This window comes from Balaenoptera physalus, assembly GCF_965194825.1.
Source record: "Balaenoptera physalus genome assembly, chromosome: 1".
In the NCBI taxonomy this organism is placed as follows: Eukaryota; Metazoa; Chordata; class Mammalia; order Artiodactyla; family Balaenopteridae; genus Balaenoptera; species Balaenoptera physalus.
The window spans coordinates 166,397,229-166,418,010 of NC_138882.1; positions in this window are offsets into that span (position 1 = coordinate 166,397,229).

The window sequence follows — 20,782 nt, forward strand, 5'->3', positions numbered from 1 at the left end:
CAGATGAGGGCAGGACATGGACATACAACCTCTCAGGGCTCCGGGATGCTGTAGAATCAGTGCCAACCCTTTTGCTTGTGCCCTATTTGTCCCCCTTTCACCCTGAGCACTGCATGGAGCTCCCCAAGGCAGGAGCCCCTTGGGAGGTGAAGCAAGGTGAGCCCATGGGCTGTGACTGAGTGAGTGGGTTCAGCCTCTGGCAAGATGGGTGGTGGGCACTACATCTGCCCCTCCCTCCTCTTAGCACCAGGGAGAGCAAAAAAAGCAGTATTAGAGGAGAAATGCAAGGATTATTGATACCTTACTGGTGAGAGCTCTTATCAATGTATGCAAACTCTATGGCTCAACTTCTAAATCTATTAAATGGGGTAATAATACCTGCCTCATGGGTTGCTGTGAGGGTTAATGAGTTAATACAGAACTGTGCTTAGAACAGTGCGTGGCATGTATTAAGTACCCAATAAATGTCAGCTACCACATTATTACACTCACAGGCGCACAAACACGTATCTGCGCACCAGAGCACACACATTTGTTTCACTCATTTAATCTGTGTAACAACCCAGTGACAGAGACATCACTGTTCCCATTTTATAGGTACAGAAACTGAAGCCACACAGTCAGTGATTGACAATTCAAACAGAGGCCTCTCAAAAGGCAGGCTCTTAATCTCCATGCTCTCCACCCCCTTTGCCCCTCTTCCCACAAACACAGGTGGTCATTTACAAACATCACATATGGAGGTCCTCATTCATCTGACGTTTTATTAACGACATTTTATATGTGGGGTAAGGCTTGGGGCTGTCAAAAATAGATGTGTCATGTAACCATCACTGTAGCAGGTGGTTGTTGTTTTATCCCCACTTGACAGGTGAGGAAACTGCAGTTTGGAGAGATGGAATGGTTTGCCCCAATTCACCCACTCAGTAAGTGGCAGAGCTGGAACTCAAATCCATCTTGTTCCCTCAAGCCCATGTGGTGGGCAGACAGGGGGAGAGGGTGTCCTCACACCTTACAGATAGGGGACAGTAAAGAGTCAACATATATAGCAGGTTGCTGGAGACAGATAGTAAGGGGATCCTGAGATGCTCTGTGAATCCTCCTGGGATATCCTTAAGGGCATCACTTAATTCACTGTTGGCTCCTGCCTGAGGAGTGACTGGGAAAGTAAAACAGAGGCCTTTAGAGTCTAAAGAGAGTGATGCAGGAGCAGGATGTTGGCTAGCTGCTTCCAGCATGGTCCAGGGAAGAAGGCGCCCTATTTGGACTGTGCAGGGGAGAGTGCAGTGATGGTTGGAGAGTCTCAGGCCACATGGCTCCTGCTGAGACCCTTAAGATGCCCTTTCTCAAATCCCTGGGGCTGAGTCCAGGGCCCCAAGTGGTTTTCAGATGGGAATTCAGTTTCTTTCATTTTCATTTTCCCACGTACGTCCATGGGAAAGGTAGTCCTGACCAGGGTCCCACTCTACCTGACTGTTCTATTTCTCACCACAAAGTGATAAATTGGCTCCTGTGAGTGTGGCTGAGCAGTGAGAGCTTCTGAAACTTCAGGGAGAATAAGAATCACTAGACCGCTTGCTAAAGTTGTAAACTCCTGGGTCCTTCCCAGGATTTATGGTTCCAGGTCCTCTGAGGTGGAGCCAAGAATGTGCAGTTCTAATAAGATTTCTGGGTGATTCTAAAGCTGGCAGATCCAGACCACACTTGGAGAGACACTAGGTGTTAACCTTCTATAGTCAGGCTAGGCCAGGCTCTGTTGCATTAATAAATACACTCTGACATCTTGGGAGCTTAATACAACAAAAGTTAGTTTTTGCTCATATTGTAGTCTGATGAGGTTTGGGCAGCAAGCCTTGGAGCTTTCCTCCTAGTGGTGACTCAGGGACCCAGGCTTCTTCTATCTTATGATGCTGCCATCCCCAGTGCATGGCCTCCAAGGTCACTGATAAAGGGGAAGAAAGGGCATGGATAATCACTCAAATGGGGTTTTTAATGGTCTGGGTTAGAGGTGATGTATACCAATTCTGCTCATAACCCATTGGCCAGACCTCATCACATGATCTCAACTTAACTGCAAGGGAGGCTGGGAAATGTAGTCTTCCTGTGTGTCCAGGAAGGAGAAAATGAAATGGGATCTGGTAAACGTATAGTGTTCTTGCTGTTACAAAGCTTGATCCATTCTGGGTGTGTTAATAAAACCAAGTTTCTGCAGATGCAGTGCTGAGGAAAAGTGCTGGTCTGTGTCTGACCCTGGGAGGTCCTGCCAGCTTCTCTTTCATGTCTTTTAACCCATTTTGAAAGAGGGTCAATCCCTGCTCATGTGGGTCACAATTCAATTCACAGCATGGTCGCCACTCACCTGTCCTGTCCATATAGTGAAGGACTGGCCTATAGGATTCATCTTTGGTTGAATGCAATGTTGGATGAAGAGGATATTTTGGAAGCCACATTTGGACTCAGTAAGTTCTGTGACTGAGTGGTGATGTCTGCTGTGGGATGGGAGGGGTGAGTGGTGGCGTGAATGCCACATATTTGGCATCCTTATCATGGCTGTTATCTGAACTGACTCTGCACAGCCTACCCCAACTTCTGTAAATCGAACTCTATCCTACTGGGAGAAGAATTAAGCATGGGGTAGGAATGACTTCTGGCATATAGGAAAAGATCAATAAATGTTAGATATTATCCCAGGTGGCTTCTCTGAATTCAGGATAATCTCTGCATCCCTCTCATGGTAAGATCCCCAAGAGTTAGATTCAACTTTGTAGATGTGGGCTGATCAAGGCAGAGTAGAACAGGGTTTCCACCTCCCCCTTTCTACATTCTACCTTTATTAATACAGCCAACGACTGTATTAGTTTTTTGGTGATATCACACTAGAGTGGCATATCGATCTGTTTTCTAATCACACAAATCTGTCTCGTATATATCATACCCAAGCCCTGTGTCTCAGCCTCCCTGTCTTTGTTCAGATTTTCTCTACTGAGATTGGGACTGTGCATTGACTCTTGTTATATTTCATCTCGTTCAGTTGACCTTCCAGATTGTCAGGGTCTCCTTTTTTTACACCATGAATGCTCTTTTGTTCAATCTTAAACTGATTTTTCACAACCAGTGTAAAGTCTGGGTTGGTTGGTGAAGAAATCCAAGCTGTAATAGTAATAATCACCTATCCAGCATTTGCTATATGTCTAGTATTATGTGCTTTACATATATCATCTCACTTGAACTTTATAACAACATCATGAAGTACATATAATAATTACCACCATTTTATAGGTGGAGAAACCGCTATCAGCCCCAAGGTTTCATTGGTAGAAAATGTTAGGGCTGGAACTTGAACCGAGGTTTTTCTAAAGCCAGAGTTGATGGTCCTAACCACAGCACCATACTGCTAGAGTGGAAGGAAGACCAAAGCAGAACCTGATACCATACTCAGGAGTCTTAGTTGCAGACAGAATCTACTCCAGCTGGTTTTAATAGAAAGGGATTTATTATAGGGATCAGGTAGCACACAGAATTGCTGGGTCAGGAAATAAAGTCAGGAGAATGTCCCGTCATGAAATAGAATTGTTCCGGTGAAGCCCCTTGGTCACTACCTCCCACTGATGAGCACCTATGACTAGGGACTTCACAGAGGACCCCTAGCCAAAGCTTCTGTAGACAATCCCATAGCCACCACCTCACTGGGCTCAATTCCGCCTTCCAAAACTCATCAGACCTGTCTGCTTGGCAAAACCTAGGTTACATGCAAAAGCCTAGAGAGGGTGTCAGAGAAATGTAGTTTTTAACTTCCCAGTCTCCGTTGTACAGGAAGACATCTCTAAGGATGAGAGTGAAGTGCCTACCATTCGTGGGAACCTCTGGGAATTTAAGGAAAATCTTAACATCCTATCCTCTGAATAAGCTTATTCTCAGCACACGCGTCTCTTCTCAGATGTGAAGTCTTCTCTACTCCCTCAGGTTGACTCACCATGCCTCTTCCCTGCCCTTCTAGAATCCCTTACACTGCTGAAAACCACTGCACTGTATTCTATGTACATATCCCCATGCCCCACTAGCCCAAGTCTTCCTTAAGGCCAGGACCATGTGTTTTTATCTGTATCTGAGGTACCCAGCATGTGAGCCATCATATAGTAGGCACCAACAGTCCTATTTTGAAAGCGTGAGTGATTATATGGGTGTTTGTAGAAGACCCCCTCCTATCCTAGCTATTTTCAGAAGTGTGTGTCCTGCAGGGAAGTGTGTGGGATGTTGCTGCTCTCTGGACCTGAGGGCAGTGCAGAGATTTGGCCCCTCTTCCCAGGAATGTGCTTATTTCTTACTGTTTCCAGGAATACATTTATTCCTTACTGTATCTGTGATACTGCCCCACCCCTTGGGAACCCTGGAGCAAAATAGACAGAGATCACAGAGATCAGCTTGCCTCACAGACCCAAGAATCATGGGTCTAGGCAACGCAACATCCCAGGAACAACCTGCAGGAATAAATTTCATAAAAAGTAGAATTGTACAAATCCCTTCCTCATGGGTGCTTCCCGGCCAGGTCAGGCTCTCTCCATCACCATGACTACCTGCATCCCATGATAGACAGTACAAACCCTTTTCCCAGTGAGCTTTTCATGTTTGCCTCCAGGAGTCCCACTCGGTAGTCTCATCTTCCTCTTGTAGGTCTTTGCTCTGCATAGGATTCTGTCCAGGCTCTTGGTTGCAAGTGACAGAAACTCAACTTTAAAATGTAACTTCTTTATTAGAAGACTCATGTAATTGTTGAAGGGGTGTAGCTTGGTCATGGGGAGATCTAGAACTACCAGGTTCTCTCTCTATCTCTATCTGTCTATATCTATCTCTATATCTCTACTATATTTATATCTATGTCTCTATCTCCCTCACTCTCCATCTCTCCTGCTCCATCTTTCTTATCTTTATGTGTCAGCACTATCCCCTCAGACCAACTTCCTCCATATGTCAAGAAATGACCACTGGTATTTTCCATGCCTTGCACCCTTCAGTTTAACCATCAGGGAGGACCAGCCCCTCTTCCCTTAATTTTGGGTCCAAAATTCTCAGGGAAGGCTTCTGTCTGGCCCAGCACGTCTCTCATCCATGATTAGTCTACACCTGAAGTACTCAGTATAACCATGGGGTAGGTACTATGATTAGCAGCCTCCTAAAATCACATTGTTGGAGAGGGAATAGGAACCATTATACCAAAAGAAGAAGCAGCTACTCCTAGAAGGGTGGAGTGCTAGGCAGACTTAATATTAAATAAGCCCCATCCAATCAGCACTGAATAAGGTCCCATGGGTATCAGGTACTCCCAGCCTCCTGGGGCCAAACTTACTGCTTGGAACCATAACGATATGCTTGATTGCTCTGTATTAGTACATCAAAGCTAAAGCAAATGCCAAGATGGTCTTCACGGACAGTAGTGAGAAGGTCAATAATTCCCATTCTGACCCAACTTAATCATAAAAGGAGCTTACAAAGCAGACTAGCAACTAAGTTTTATTTCATCTTCAAGTGGCTGGCTGTAGCTCTTGGTTGAAGTAACCTCAATCTACACCCAGCCTCAGCAAGATAGAGTGCCATTATCGATTAGCGATGTCTGCCATAGGCAGAGTATAGAGGATGGTTGAGTGTGCCACTTCTGCTCTAAAATGCTCTATAATAAAAGGGAATGTGGGATGGAGCTCCAAATACTGGCCAGATTGGAGAAGCATGTTTGGGGTGTTTGTTGCTGAGCTTTGCCTGAGGGGCTAGTCTCTGAGTAGACAGCTGGCCAAGGTCCCTTTCAGGGATTCCTGTTTTTCACCTCCCCTGTATTCTCAATGGCTATTTCCCAGGCAAGATCACAGCTTCAGGTCTGCACATGGATCTGTAAATGCCTCTTTATTTAAAGTCAGCCAATCACATCCTGACTGCATTGCTATGGGGACCTGCTGTCCCATAAATGATACTGAGATGATTTGGCTGATTGTGTGGCTCAGGCTTTGAGGACATCCTTAGCAGACACTCTTCTGCTGCACTAATTCATCCTAATGGTCAAGTGTTGAGGAGCTAACGTCAACAACACAAGAGGTTTTATTAAGCCCAATAGAAGCCCAAATGATGCTTGCTCTATGTGTTCTGGAATAACTGCAGTTGTTTGTAGTAGCATCTTTTTGGTGGCACAGCTGCTAAAAAGAAGGTCTGATTCTAGGCTTTCCTCTTAATCAGTTAAAAATAGTCCTGAGTCTTTGATTGGATTGTTCCAGGAAACTAAGAGAGCTGGGTGCTGGGTGGAGCTAACATCACAGCCTGGATCGTTCAGTTTCCTGAGCACTGATTGCTGCTGTTGGTGTGCTGGGCCCAAAGCTGGCAAAGACAGGAGGCACAGATGTGGTCTCTGTCCTGTCCTGTCCTCCATGGGCTCAGGACTCAAATGCTGGCTACTTGTGACCAGTGCCAGGAGAAAGAAGAAAATTGCACCAAATGATCTCATTGGCCCATAAGCCAACAAGTTGTGAAAGTGTTTTAAACCTCTGTTAGAGGTTTGCCCTTGACCTCCAGGGTCAAGTTCATTCTGGCCTTCAAGGCTCTCCATAATTTTCCTGTAGTTAGAAATTGTATCCACTGGGGGCCCAAGGCCCTCAGGGTGTGTGGTGTTGTCTGACAGAAAACCACCATCCAGCCTTATCAAGATAGAGTGCCATGATCGATTAGTGATGTCTGCCATAGGCAGAGGGTGGAGGATTGGTGAGTGTGCCATCTGCTGGGCTCCATCTCCCCGGTCCCAAGCCCTCTGGAACTAGCCTCACTTGTTTGCCAACTTTCTGCTGAGGGAGTCAGGGTCCTTGTAATCAGGGGATCTCTTACCTTTTTTTCCTGTCTCAGGTGGAGGAAAGAACAGATATACTCTTGGGCTCTGTGGACAGTCTACTCAGGGGAGCCTTTAGGATTTCAGCTCATTCTCTTTCTTTCTCTCTCTCCCTTTCTCTCTCATCTCTCTGTCAGTCTCTCCCACTCCAGCTTATCCCAGTCTCTTCTCCACCCACAAGTGGCCCCAGAGTAGCAATGTCTCCCTTCCCCAGGCTGAGATCTCTGGGGAGGCAGACTGCAGCCACCCCACCCAACCTGCACCATCTGGTTAGCTAAGCCCTCTTCTGGGGCAGTGGGCATGAGGAAAGCCATGATGTAGTATTCAGAGCATCTGGCAGGAAGCCTTATACTGAGAGACAGAAAGGTCCAGGTGGAGGTTTCCAAGTCTTGTACACTGTGGGCTGTGGAGTCAAGTTCACCTGCATGTGAACCTGGTGTGGCCACGCACAGCTATAGAGCCTCATAAGGTTGTGAACTCCCTGTCACTGGAGGTTTGCAAGAAACAAAATGGCAAATGGTTTCTTGGGGATTTCTCACCAGACAGAAAGCCAAGTGCCCTTATTGTCTTGGTATGTGAAAGGGGCCTCACAAGGTTGTTGTGTGGGTAGAATAAACTGTGCTCAGGGTGCACTGGGTCCCTCTGGTCTCTGCAGAAGCTGATGGCCACTCTGGCTCTAGGGCACCCACTGTGGTTCTAAGAGGCCGCCCCAGCTTGGCAGGATTCTGCTGGGGCTCTTCTGGTTTTCAACCTTGAAGAGCTTTTACTTACCCAACAGGGGAGCTTTTCCAAGCCTCATCTCCTGCAATCATGAGCTCAGGCCTGGCTTCCAGCTCTGTCTCCTCTCCTTCTTCTTCTCTTCATTTTCTCTCCTCCTCCAGACCTTGATTCTTCACCCCCTGTTTTGCTTCCTCCCAACCTCCAGCCCACTCCCAATTTGCATTTACAAGCAACCTCATCTGCATAGAACGCCCATCCGATGGGTCCTGGATGACGGACGGGAACTAGTGTGCACTACTACACAGGCCTCTGGGAAGGGGCTTCGCAACTCACTCTTTCCCAGCCCAGGGTGACTCACTTTCTTTACAGCAAAGTCCAGTTGGCTTGTTTTATATTTGTGTTAAAAATATCTAGGAGGCAGAGGGGACTATACCTTTATGTGAGCCAAGGGAGTGATATGGCTGTGAGGATGTATCAATAGAGGTCTGATGCCCAGAAAGAGGGAGGAGATGGCTTGTTCTGGCCCTGCCCTTGCCTGGGGTTTCCACACCATACTCTGGGGCATGTTGGGAGGAAGAGAATCTGGCTCAGCATGGCAAAGGCTATTGCAGCAACCCTGGGAGGGAGGTACTGTCACACCCCCATTTTACATTTAAAATGGGGGAACTTAGGGAGATTCATGTGCCATGTCCAAGGGCATTAAAGTAGTAAATGGCTGAGTCAGGATTTGAACCTGAGCAGTCTGTCACTGGCCAGATTGGCTGGGGAGGGAGCTAGACAGGACAGGGCACTCTGGGCCCTCAGTGACCTGTTTTTGGAAAACCTTATTAGAAAAAGCACTGAGAGGTGCTGCAGAGTGCTTTCTTAACAGGGAGACTGGGCTTCGTTCGAATCCTGTCTCTTCCATTTCCCAGCTGGGTGACCTTGGCAAGTTCCTTAACATCTCTGAGCCTCAGTGCCATCATTGGTAAAGTGTGGAGGACGTTAGTTCAGACTCAGGGCTGTTTTAACCATTAAATGAGCTAATGTGTGTCAAGGGGCACAAAACCTGACCTGGAAACATGAGCTGCTGGGGTTGGAGATTTGTGCCCGCACGTCCCATCCCAGTGCGGTTGTCGCAGGGAGGCTGAGAGCTGGAGCCGGCGTGGAGGAGGGAGACAGAGGCCCGAGCTGACAGCTGCTTCTCCTTTTCCATCGTGCAGGCACCTGAAGGCACGGGAAGCCTGTCTGCCTTCCTCTGAGGGGTCTGACAAGTGTAATCACACAGTTTAGCAGTGACACTGAAGAGCCTCTGGATACGAGATCTGTCGCTGGCTGCGAGCAGGGCTGGCTGCAGGCAATGCCTCCAGAAGACACCTGCAGGAGGTTTCCATCTGACTCCCAGCCACCTCCTCCCTGCCGCTCGCCCCGCCCTCTGGAGCTGGGCTGGCCAGACTGCCTGGGGGCGGCTGGATGGGGCCTGGGCACTCTGAGCCCTCACGACCTGTTTCTGGAAAACCTAGTCAGAAAGAGTGCGGAGAGGTGTCGTGGAGGGCCTGGGGGCTGGTGGAGTGCTGTCTAGGTCCCCTGGGGGTCCTGGGCAAGTGTGGGAGGGACAGACAGCTTTGGGCAGAGGCAGCTGTGTCCTTCTTTCCCCTAGTAAGTCAGGAAAGACGCAGTGCGGTCCTGGGCTGAAATCACCTCGGGGAGGAATCACCCCCAAGCCCCTGTCCCTGCTCCTCATGGTCAGTTGAAGACCTTGTTTTTTATTTTCCTGGGCAAACAGAAGTGAACGTCACACACTCCCACCACCACCTCCACAGAGCTCCCTGTGCCCACGCGGTCTGGCCCTCTGTCCTGTGACTACAGAGGAGACACCCAGCTCCAGTGCAAAGCCAGTCCCTGCGCTTGTCCACTGGACTTCATCCCTTTGAACCTGCTGGTGGACATGGCACTGGAGCTGTCCTCTGCATCATCAGCTTTTCCCATCACCACTGGATCATTCCCATCATAAATACGGTGCGCTAATTATATACCTGATCTTTAAAAAAACCTTCTCTTCACCTCACCCTCTCCGACAGCTCCAGGCCCATTTCTCTCTTTCCCGTTGCAGTGAAGCCCCAGAAAGGGTGTCAGTGCTTGCTGGGTCCAAGCCTCTTCCTCAATTTCTCTCTTGAACCCATCCCACCAGAACTGCTGCGAGCACCTCCAAACCCAGCAGTCAGTCCTCCACCCTCGGCAGCAGCAGGTGACACGTCGGCCACGTCCTCTCCCTTGAAGCTCTTTCTTCACCTGGTTTCCTCCGCTGGCTGTTCCTCAGTCCCCCCTACAGGTTCCTCACCATTTCCCAGCCCCTGAACATCAAGGGGTCTCAGGGTTCAGGCTTTAGACCATTTTTCTTCCCTGTCTATACCTAGTCCCTGCCTGATCCTTTCCAGGACATTCAGTCTACCCTCCTACCCTCCAAGGGCTTCCCCACGTCACTCATTTAAATCCAAAGTCCCTACTGCAGCCCACAGACACATGTGATCAAGCCCTTCTGTGTCATCTCAGGCATACCTGATCAAGTCCCTCTGATGTCATCGCCAAACAAATTGTTAAATGAACAAACGGGTGGGCAGCGGGGGTGACAGTGCTCACGGCCAAGCCAGCATCGCCATCCTTTCCTCTCCAGGCCGATCTGCCTCACGCTCCCTGCCCCTAAAGATCTTCTTAGCCCCTTCCCTGTCCTTCATGAGATCCACCTGACAACCAACCCAGGCCCTGCTGGTTTCTCCAATACTTGGCTGCCCCCTTTTTCCATCTTCCTTTCCAAGGCAGCTGTGGGAGCTGCTGATGATTTCTGGAGCAGGCCAGGGTTTTTCATACCCCTGCACCTTGGCACCTGCCAGTCTGCCTGGAACTTCCTTGTTATCCTGCTTGTACCTATTCTTCCTTCAAGACCCAACTCAGGTGTCATCTCCTTCAGGACTACTTCCCTGCAGCACCAAACTAAGGATTGCACCAGCTGAGCCGCTGGCCAGGGCACATCTTTTAAGAGGCCCTCAATCATCAATGAAACTTACAGACCTGAAGGAAATTTTGTTTAGCAGAACTCCTCTCAGACAGAGTCCTGGGAGATGTCCTTTGATAAACAGCTGGGGGTATGGATGTTGGTGGGGAGCAAGACCCTCAAAAAGAAAGAAGGAGAGTGGGAGGGTCTGTTACCTTTTGGGCTTTTGTTTTGAGAGGTAGGATGCAAATGTGGGGGCAGAGCTGAATTGCTCAGGACCTAGGGGACAGGCTGAGCCTCTTATCAAAACAGATGAAGATATTGGTTAGAATAGACACCGGATTGTGTCTTCCGGGGCAGGGGTTCTTGTGGGTGTTCACTGGGCTCTGCTTGCTCCCCAGTCTGGGTTAGAAGCCCCCAGTTCTCTACTCACTTAGCATCTTCTATCCCAGCAAGAACTGCCATGCACAGTGAATTTCTGTATCCCTCCCCTAGACTGTGGTCTCTTGGAGGGTGAGGTATGTGTTGTTTCTATCTTCATGACCCTAGCTATTAGCATAGGACTGCCATGCAGTAGCTATTTAATAAATGTTTATTGTGAATGGCTGGATTTTCCCCTTTTCATCCACATATACACAGGCTGATTGCTTCCCACGCCTGAGACTCGAGAGTTGGAATCCATTCTGAGCTCTGTGTGTCATCAGCTTGTGCGTGTACAGATTAGATCATGAATATGTCATAGGATGTTTAGGGAACCCTAGAGGATGCGCTGGGCTCAGGATCAGGAAACACAGGGTTCTCTTCACTCTGTGGTCCTGAGATGGTCATTTTCCTCTAAGGATCTATCTTTCCGTGAGAAAGGAGTTGGAGTAATGGATCTTAAAAGCCTTTCTCACTCTGAGAGGAGCTTTGGGGGTAGGGGAGTGCTGCTGAGATTTGGAGTCAAAATAACTGACTCATCCTCTGCAAACCTCTTTCCCCATCTCTAAAATGGGGGCGGTTTAACACCCTAACAGATGTGAACATGCTTGGAAAGCTACCTGGGGCTGTGTCCATGGCAAGGGTTGCAGACAAAGTTGTTACGTGTGATCGTCCCCGACGTCTAGCAGCCACCATCTGCCTTGTAACCTAACCCTGATTCACATCCCTAAAGACCTTGGGGACCTTCATTCATACTCTCATTCTGTCCTCTACCTTCTCATTCATTCAACACTTTTATTGGATTTCCACTATGTGTCAGGCGCTGAGGCTGCAATTGTACACAATAGAACAAAACTAGGTATAACCCCAGCCCTTAGGAGCGAGCGGTCTAGTGGGTGGCAATGGCTATGACCATTTACTGAGGCTCTGTGCCAGGCACTGAGTTAGGGGCTTCCACCGTGATGAGCTCATTTCATCCTCACGTATTACTGTCTCCATTCTGTAGATGCGGAGACTAAGAGCCGAAGGGCTAAGTTACTTGCCCAGCTAGAAATGGTAGAGGTAGGATTAGAATCCAGGTCGTTTGGTTTAAGAGTCTGAGCAACCCCCCACCCCTCCCCCATTAAGCTGTACCACCTTGCTGGGCCCATGTTCACACCCAGTTGCTAATGATGGAGGGGTACGTGACACCTGCCTAGAGCTCATATCCTTCCCCGCCCCCCCCCACACACACAGAGGGAGTGAGGAGGTCCCGGCCCAGCCCAGAGGCAGACATCACCTGGTGCCTCCTATGGGACCAGACTTACTGAGCCCTTGGACATCCACTCACCTGGAGGAATGGCCCAGGACACAGTGAGAGGACCTGGGGCTGTGCCCTTCCTATGCCCCCACGGGTGGGGAGAAGCAGCCCCCCGCACCCCCTCCGCTTCTGCCGTTCCCTTTGTTCTTGCTCCCAAGTCACAAGGTGACAGCCTGTTCCTCCTCCCTGAGGAAGCTGTCATCTGAGTCAACACAGGGGCCTCTGTCAGAGCTGCTCAGAGGAGGATCTAGAAAAACCCTGCCACTGTGGAGCCAGAGCTTGCTGGGCTTGACATCTATGAAAGGGGTTTTGGACAAACACCTCACACCCTCAGACTCTCTACTGATGACAGCAAGAGTCTCCCAGAGATGGAAGGGGGCTAAGATAGGGTTTAATTCTCACTGTTGTCTCCTATAAGCCCTTCTGTGGGTGTTGGTGTTTGAACATGTGCAGAAGAGTGCCCGCGTGTGCAGGTGCATGCACGTGTATTCACGGGGGCTGTTTGGATGCAAGTCTCTGCTTCTCTGTGTGCATGTGTCTCCCTGGATGTGTCTATTGGTTAGCTCTTGCTGCATAAGAGATCACACTATTTATCATTGCCCAGGGATCTGTGGATTGTCTGGGCTTGGCTGATTCAGGCTGGGCTCTGCTGGAGCGGCTCTGCTGCACGTCTCTCACCCTCCTGCTGGGACCCACAAGCTAGACCAGGCGTGTTCTTTTCATGGTGTTGACATAAGGGCCAGAGGGCAAGTGGAAACACATGAGACCTCTTAAGGCCTCGCCTTGGAACTGGCACTCCATCACATCTGCCTTATTCTATTGGCCAAAGCAAGTCACATGACTGAATGCAAAGTTAAGGGCAGGGAAGTATACTCTGCTCCTCTCAGTGGGAATCACCAAAAAATCACATGGCAAAGGATGGGAATCCAGGGAGGGTCAATATTTTGTGTTGCCATCATATGTACGCATATATGTTTGCATATGCTCGTGCACATGTGGGCAGGGTGTTTGGGCATGTGCATGAAGGCATATAGCTCTAAGTGTGCACAGGTGCCATTTCACATGTATGCAAATGTGTGTGTAGCTGTGTACATGCATGGAATGTCAAGCTGAGCATGTACCTGCGTTTCTGTGCATGTCTGCATAAGAGCATCCCTCAGACACACGCATGCAGCACTCAGCCTGTCTATACCAGGACAGAGAACGGACCGATCCTATAAAGTAAGTCAAACTCTCACCGAGATACCTGTGGGACCTTCCAGCGAGTCGCCTGCCATCTGCATGTGCTGAGGTAGATCTTGCTCCGTTAGTGGCCCTGGGAAAATTCACTGGTCAGTTTTCTTGTAGTCTATTATTACCCAGATGTCTGTGTGTTCCAAACAATTGTTTTTAAATTGCTTCATTAGTCTGTCTCGGCAGACCAAATCCTGCTACACTTGGCTGGCTCAGATTCTCTGGAACAAGGCTGGTGGGAGCTGGGCAGGTAGCTTGCTTGTTAATGTACCTCCTAGAAGGGGGTGCAACAGGGGGTGCCCCCAGAGGAGATGTGGAGGAGGTGCCCCATCTCCCTAACAGAAGTGGCAGCTTTGGAAGGCATGAACTCTGGAGTAAGAGAGAGCTGGTTTCAAGTCCAGAATCTGCCTTTTACAGACTGCATGACCTTGTGTAAGCTCCTTGAGCCTCAGTTTTCCCTTCTGCACAATGGAGTCATTGTCCCAATAATGTGGGTGAGTGTGAGGCTGGAGGGAGACGCTGCAGTGTCTGGCTTACCTGGCCGGTGCCTGGAACATGGGTGGCCCCTTCCCTCTTTTTCCACAAAGAGCCTCTGACCTCTCTGCAGAGGCCGGGCCACCATCAGGGTTGAGTAATTAGGTAGATGGCACCAGTGGCCCCTCAGGCGAGTCACTGATATTCCAGGTGACTTTACCCGAGGACCCACATCTAACAGACCCTGCTGTCCCCAAGAACAGCCCTGAAGGCAAAGGTCAGGACACAGGCCCTAGAGTCGCACTGCCTGGGCCCAGATCCCTGCTCCCCCCCTCACCAGCGGCATGCCCGTGGGCTAGCTGCCTATCTGCCCCAGAGCCCGGGGTGCTCCTCTGAAAGCAGGGATAGTAAGAGTTCCCAACTCACAGGGTATGTTTTCTGCATAATCGAAGCTCCTCCCTGTGATCCCCTAACTCCATTTCCCTCTCTGGGATGGAAATCATCCTGGAGGTCTTACCCATGTCCCTGGCCCCCTAGCCAGAGGGTCTTGAAGACAGAGTCTCTCTCAGTGACTCAGGATCAGTGTTGGTGCCCACCATACTGTGCAGGGAGCCGCCCGGGGCTGAGCTATACTGTTTCCTCCTCTGCTTAGCTGTCACTCCTCCTGCAGCCAGGGTGCTACAGACGGGCTCCCACACCCCTGCTCTTCATCCACCATGGACACGTCTTCTGTTAAGGGCCACATAAGAAATATTTTAAACTCTGTGGGCCAACTATGATCTCTGACACATATTCTTCTCCGTGTTTTGTTGTTTGCTTCAACCCTTTAGACATAGAAAAACCATTCTGAGTTTGACAGTCACTCCAAAACGGTGTGGATGTGGCCCTTGGGGTGTGGCTTGCTGACCCCTGGAGAGACAAGTAAACACACTACGTTAAAAATGTATGTTGAACAAATGTTACCAAGCCTGTGAATGAGAACACAGCATGGCTCTGGGTCAGTAATTTCAGGTAATTGAAGGCATTTTCCCCTCATGCTAGTCGGAGGTTGTGTTCCCGAGGCTTCTGGACTCCTGGCCTTTTCCTTAGTGAGCTATGATTGCCCACCCCGCCTCCACGCCCCCACCCCATCCCCAGCGTTTGTTCAGCAGCAATTACGTCCAAGGCTAAGGCGAGGTCCAAGTGCCTCCCTGTAACTGATGTTATTTATTTTTCAAACAACCTTACGGGGTGGAAATTCTCATGCCCGTTTTAAACAGGGGGTCAGAGCTGACATGACAACTCTGGTCACTTCGCTCCAAAGCCATCACAACAGAGAGGCCCCTGCAGGAGGGTTTGGAGGGGACACGAAGAAAGAGCCCGGTGGGGAGGGAGGAGGAAGGGAAAGCACGGGCTTTCTTTCAACCCCTGTCCTATATTATAAAACTGACTAAATAGCGTTGTGAGATTTTGGAATGTGTTTTAAAATTTTTTTTGGTAAAAGATGATATGCATTCATTCTTTATACCAATCAGTCACAGAAATGAACTAAGAAGAAAGAAAAATCACCCAAAATTCTACTCCCAGAAACACCCCCTAGTACCATTTTGGTGAACATCTTCAGACACCCCTGTCTGACTGTAAACACGTATATACACGGCTTTAAATGAACAGCGGCAGGCTCCACTTGCTGTTGTGTAAAATCCTTTCTTTTCTCCCAACAATACGTTGTGGACATCTTTCCATGCCAATAAATATAAAGCAACAGCTTTTTGTTAAATGACTGCATGATATTCGATCCCATGTACGAACGGGAGTTTTAAATGCAAAAGAGGCATTGGGTCCCCTGGCTCCCAAAGTGGGTGTTAGTTGGGACAATGCTCAGATGGCAGCCCGGGTGCCTGACCCATGACACCATGGCTGCCAGGGCCAGGGGTCTCAGACTCACCCCGTTAGAGATCAAGTCACACCAGGTGGACTCCTGCAAAATTAGGCTCTGGAGAGCAGCCTCGAGCGGGGCTATTGGAGAGAATCAGTGGCTCAAACTCGCTCCCAGAAAGGCACTGCCATCCTCACAGACCCGGCTCTCCCGGGGTTTCTTTCTGAGGTGCCCCAGTATGGCGTGGCAGTCATCTCCGTTTTATGCAGCAGCTATGATATTCCAAACATGCACGACAGAAAAATGAAGCCAATTATTCCTTGAGAGAGTATGGTGAGTGATTAAGCACAACTCACTGATTTTGTGATCCTGGGCAAGTTGGTAAAAATTCCCTCAATGCAGTTTCCCCATCTGTAAACTGGGGATAATCAGAGTCCCTAAATCACAGAGCTGTTGAGAGGATTAAATGAGATCATTGAAACCAGCTCTGAATACACTGTCTGGTGTTCAGTCAATGTCAGTTCCCCTCCCACCTCAACATCCCCTCCTCCTCCTCTTCATCCTTTCTGGAGAGACCTGCAGCTTTTTTCTGACACCAGTCTAGACAAACAAGGGATGGAGAAGAGCCTCTCCATTGAGGGATGGGCTCTCCAAGGAATGGCTGGGGGTCCTGGGGGTCAGACAGGAGAAGAAGACTTGGGCTGGTGATCTTGGTTTTCCAATCCCTGCAGGGAGCAAATGAACAAGGGAGGGATGAAGGACTCAGGATCAGACCTCCGTCAATGAGGGAAGATGCTGGGACACCCAGGATGGGTCAGTAAGAGCAGAAGTTTCTAATAGGAGACCTTCAATGTGCTACCTCGAGGGGTAATAAGCGCCCCATCACTGCCCATTGCTGTAGGCACTCGGGTGGAGATGACCCGAGAGAAATCTTTCCAGGTCCGAGCCTATGAGAACAGAGGTCAGCCTGTGGTTGCTCGCCAGCCTGATGGGAGGCAGAGGGTACAGAGGGGGCGAAGGTGCTGCTTCTCACCTGCTCCTCGGGGGCAGGCTGGCCCCAGCTGCTGCCTCTGCGATTTGCATTCAGCCCTTGTCTGTGACGAACTCTGCATGCAGCAGGCTGCTCCCAGAGATGTGCTATTTTAAGTGCTTCCCCTCCGCCCCTAAGGGTGCCATGTGTTTATCTTGCTTTCGAGTTAAAAGGGAAAATCAATTTCACTCTTACCTTAGGAAGGTTTGGGGTGGGGGCCGTCGGGTGGCTTCATTTCATTAAAATGAAAGTGTGGGGCGGGGGGCAAGAAGGGCTGCAGAGTCTCACCCCTGCGGCCAGTTATGAATAAACAATAGCCTGGGTCCACATCCTGTTCCTTCCCCCTCAGCCCAGATTGTAGGGCCACAAGAGGCCCAGGGTTGACCTGTGATGGGTGACAGGACTGTGGGATAGAGGGGGGGAGAGAGGAGCCCAGCTCATCACTGCTGTGTGTGTGTGCACGTGCACATACGTGTGCGTGTGTGTGAGAGAGATGGGGGAGAAAAAGAGGGAAGAATGGGAGAGAGAGGTGTCTTGGGCTTTTGTTTCCCTGAATGCCCATTTAGAGAATCAACTCAACATTTATTGAACACCTATTTGCATTCCAGGGGCTGTACTAAGCACAGAAAATCTGGCAGTGAACAATTCACAGTCTCTGCTCTTAAAAAGCTGTTCAGCAGAGAAGAAAGGAGGCCAGTAACTGCTACGCTCCTAATATGTGACATTCCGACATTCAGAATTATCTCATTTAATCCTTGGGTCGTGATTACCTCTCCATTCAATGTAGGGAAATTGAGCTGTGCGTTCCCTGGGGAGGACGAGAGTCTCTCATTTATGGCTATAGTTCCAGCCTCTGGAATAGTGTCTGGCACGTGGTACTGATGCTGATAGAACGAGAGAAGAGGCGTGGAGTAATTCCTTTGTAGAGGAACAGAGCAAACGCTGTACATGTCACTTCTTTTATTCTTATACCTGCCTGGGGAGGTGGGTCCTGTCAGCCTCTTTCACAGATGAGGAAACTGAGGCTCAGACAGATGAATTTCCTGGCCCAAGGTCACACAGCTGCAGTGGCTGGATTCTGAGGGCCACTGCTCCAGGCAGCCTAGTCTGTCCCGTAGATGAGGGAGAAATACAGTGCTGGGGTGGATGCTTAGTCAGTCCTTTCCCAGCGCTCTGAGGATCAAACGGGGAACAAGAGTTAGTTAGGATTGCTGCTAGGGGGATACTTGCGATCTGGGCCGGAGGGGTAATAGCTGTAGAGTGTGAGTGGTCAGGGCTGCCATTGAATTTGGACCTCCAGGCCCTGAGTCAGGTTTCTACACCTCCTCTCTGCAAAAGGAAAGGTGTGTGTGTGCACGCGTGCACGTGTGTGTGTGTATGGCTTGTGTTAGTCTAAGTATATATGTGTGTATGCATGGGCGTGGCATGGCTCTGAGCTCTGGTCACCATTTTCTTGGATGGACATGGCTCTGACTTAGGTTCTGGGTCTTGGCTGGGCTGTTTCAGGCTCAGCTGGGCTAGGCTGAGTCTGGTCACCCTCCTTGCCCTCCCCTTTTATAGCTGCCCCTTTGGTGGTCTGCATTTCTACCATCAATCTTCTCAGCAGTTATGAGGGAATCGCAGCTCCAGCCCTCAGTCCAAGAAGCTGCTCAGACCCTCCTGCTCTGAGGCCTGAGGCAGCCACGTCCACCTCTCCTTCTATAGGGCAGGAGGTGTCTGATCTATAAGAGAAGGATCAATCTCTCCCGTCTCTGGAAATGTTCAATTAGAAGAGCCTTTGGAGTTGAAGGTTTAGAGAAAGGGAGATGGAAGACTAGAATTGGAGAATTCCTACAGAGCGATCAACCTGCAGTGAAATGTGGGTAGTAAATCTGCCTCTACAGCCATCCTTCCCCAAGACCACCCACCCCAGGGGCTTCAGAGGAAGCAGATCGAAGGCTGCTGGGGTAAAAGCTTGGGTTTGGCTGACCACATTTTTTCCCCATCCATCCACATATTTAACTAATACTTAACGAAAATCCTTAGGTTCCAAGCTATTTAAATAATCTCCCTACCTTCCATGTGAATAACACCTCCATGCATTGGGTTGATGAAGGGCACAGCCATAAATCAGACGAGGTTCCTGTCTTCAAGGAACTTACAATCCAAAGGGAGCCAGACATGGAAACAGTCAACGAGGCAGATGCTCCGATGGAGACATGAGGAAAAAGCAGTAGGAGTGAATACGTGGGGACAATTCGTTCTGATAGAGAACTTCGGGGCAAGGCTTACCGAGGAAGTGGGGTTTGAGCTGCCCCTGATAGGATGGGCAGGGATTTAAAAGCTGCCAAAGCTGGTAAGGAGTGACCCAGCCTGGGGAAACCACCTTGAAAGATGTTCAGTGACCTGATATGCATGGTGGTGTAGGGGCTGTGAGTGGGCTTTTTTGGGGAAGGGTGGGGCTGGAATATGCCCAGAACCACTGTATCCTGAGGCCACTGTGGGTTCAGTACTCTGCGAGAGACTTCACAACTCTCATTTTATCCTCCTGGCTATCTTTCAAGGTCAGCATGATCATCCCTAATTTACAGGTAAGGTACCTGAGGCCCAAAGAGGACAAGTGATTTGTCCAAGATCAGACAGTAAGTGGCAGAGCTGGGATTTGAACCTGAGTCTCTACGACCCCAGAGGTGGTGCAGCCAGAAATGACAGGCTTAGGCATTTGGGGTTTATGATGTAGGCAGTGGAGTAGTGGGGCTTGGGGTCTTGAAGATTTTTGAGGAGAAGAATAGAAGAGCCTCAACTATTGCCTTAAGAAGATCACCTTAGGTAGAGGAGCTTCAAGATGGCAGAAGAGTAAGACGCAGAGATCACCTTCCTCCCCACAAATACATCAGAAATACATCTACATGTGGAACAACTCCTACGGGACACCTACTGAACGCTGGCAGAAGACCTCAGACCTCCCAAAAGGCTCTTGGTGCTCCAGCCAGGCGTCAGAGCTGTGCCACTGAGGTGGGAGAGCCAAGTTCAGGACACTGGTCCACAAGAGACCTCCCAGCTCCACGTAATATCAAATGGTGAAAATCTCCCAGGGATCTCCATCTCAACGCCAAGACCCAGCTCCAACGACCAGCAAGCTACAGTGCTGGACATCCTATGCCAAACAACTAGCAAGATAGGAAAACAACCCCATCCATTAGCACAGAGGCTGCCTAAAATCATAATAAGGCCATAGACACCCCAAAACACACCACCAGACGTGGACCTGCCCACCAGAAAGACAAGACCCAGCCTCATCCACCAGAACACAGGCACTAGTGCCCTCCACCAGGAAGCCTACACAACCCACTGAACCAACCTTAGCCACTGGGGACAGACACCAAAAACAACGGAAACTATGAACCTGCAACCTGCGAAAAGGAGGCCCCAAACACAGTAAGTTAAGCAAAATGAGAAGACAGAGAAACACACGGCAGATGAAGGAGCAAGGCAAAAACCCACCAGACCTAACAAATGAAGAGGAAATAGGCAGTCTACCTGAAAAAGAATTCAGAATAATGATATTAAAGATGATCCAAAATCTTGGAAATAGAATGGAGAAAATACTAGAAACTTTTAACAAGGACCTAGAAGAGCTAAAGAGCAAACAAACAGAGATGAACAACACAACAAATGAAGTTAAAAATTCTCTAGAAGGAATCAATAGCAGAATAACTGAGGCAGAAGAACAGATAAGTGACCTGGAAGATAAAATAATGGAAATAACTACTGCAGAGCAGAATAAAGAAAAAAGAATGAAAAGAATTGAGGACAGTCTCAGTGACCTCTGGGACAACATTAAACACACCAACATTCGAATTATAGGGGTCCCAGAAGAAGAAGAGAAAAAGAAAGGGACTGAGAAAATATTTGAAGAGATTATAGTTGAAAACTTC